This window comes from Cyprinodon variegatus, unplaced genomic scaffold, assembly GCF_000732505.1.
Source record: "Cyprinodon variegatus isolate N-32 unplaced genomic scaffold, C_variegatus-1.0 Scaffold41, whole genome shotgun sequence".
Taxonomy (NCBI): Eukaryota; Metazoa; Chordata; class Actinopteri; order Cyprinodontiformes; family Cyprinodontidae; genus Cyprinodon; species Cyprinodon variegatus.
In genome coordinates this window covers 965,226-966,862 of record NW_015150494.1, presented here as the reverse complement: position 1 = coordinate 966,862, position 1,637 = coordinate 965,226, and the positions used below count along the sequence as shown (strand labels likewise).

At 40.6% G+C, this 1,637-nt stretch overlaps 1 protein-coding gene across 1 annotated transcript in view; it reads left to right on the top strand.

Annotated features, from left to right (window-relative positions):
* dock5 (dedicator of cytokinesis 5) overlaps positions 1–1,637 on the top strand; it is a 128,772-nt gene that overhangs the window by 120,321 nt on the left and 6,814 nt on the right. The gene's annotated exons all lie outside the window — the stretch shown is intronic.

The following is a 1,637-nucleotide window of genomic DNA, read 5'->3' as shown; positions in this document are numbered from 1 at the left end:
GGTTCTGCTGGAGGTTTCTTCCTGTTAAGAGGGAGTTTTTCCTTTCCACTGTCGCTACAAGCATGCTTAGTGTGAGGGATTGCCTTAGAGTCAATGAGTCGATTTAATCAACTGGTTTTCCTTGCTTTTTTTTTTTTTTTGCCTGTGTTCTGCATGCTCGTTTGGCAAGGTTAGCTATTTTTGTATTTCCTTTTTATTTATTTGCAGGGTGTTTGCACATCTTGGCCACCATAAGATCCATATGTTTAAAATCTCTGTATAAAAATATGTGACTTTCTTCTCACTGACGTTGAATCAGATTAAACCTTTTCCTGCACTTTTAAATTGATTTTTGTTTTCTAAATCCCAACTTTTTTTTTTTTAGATAAACATTTGTTGCTTTCTAATTTCAAATGTGAAAAAAGATGGAGACGAGGGCTGCATTTCAAAGGAATACAAATGATGTAATGAAAAGTGTTGATAAAATTAATGAAGATATGTGGAGGAGAACTTTGGACCTCCATGATCTTGTTTGTCCTTGGGTACATTTTACAGATGCCTGGACACGCCACATCGGTTTAAAAGTCATATGCAGGCAGGAACCTCATGGGAATGTCCAGATTATACTGTTAGGTTAGTTGATGGCTTCTTTGTCCCAGAGATGAGCGTGAGTTATGGGATGAAATGTGCACAATGACTAAGAAAACAAAAGCAGCCGGCCTTCTGAAGATGCTGGCTAAAACTGATAACAGATAATCATTATTCATAATGAAATGATTTCTATACCAGCATGGCCCTAAAAGCAACTTGGAGACGCAGAAGATATTTTTAAGAAACATAAAACATCTAAAACATAACTTAGCTAAGCAGAAAGGCTGGAAATCGTGTGGCACAGTAAGGAAGCTAGTATTTTTATGAATGTCTGAAATGTCATGATTACGGCGGATGGCTGTAAGGAGATGACGCGGTCTGCTAATGCGCTCTTTGTTATTTGAGAACCGAGCCAAAACTGAACCGTGCCAAGCCCTACTGATGAACTAGTACCAGTTTAGCATGATTCGGTTGCGTGCCATTTACGCTCAACAGTTATCTCGCTAACTGTGCTTGGACCGATCTCGGCACGGTTTCAAAAGGGTAGTGTAAATGGTACTATAGTTATAGGTATACCTCAGGATAACCTGAGCCACTCTAACTATAAGCTTTATCAAAAAGGAAAGTTTGGAGCAACCATCTGCTGAGGGCAAGAGGGGGGAAAAAAAGAGATGTAAGCAGACATACAGAAAGAAGCAGAGAGACAAAATGCAACTGCCATCCAGCTCCACAGGCGGCCCCGTCCAGGAAACACACAGCCAGGCAGATGAGGTCCGAGCCAGCTCCCATGTCAGAGGATGAAGAGAGCACATCCATTTAGTCACAGTCAGAGAAACAGGACTACACTGAAAAACAGGCTGATCTCCAACATCTATAAACAAAGGTGTTGATGGCAGCAGCACAGCTGATATTTCTCTCCAGGATGGAGTCACAGCCAAACAGGAACAGATGAAGCTACTATGAGAAAAAGAGAGAGCAGAACGTTAGAGATTGAACTAACAGATTCTGTAGAGTGGGAGAATAGAGATAGAATGAAACAGAATGATGAAATATGAGTCCCTATGTCT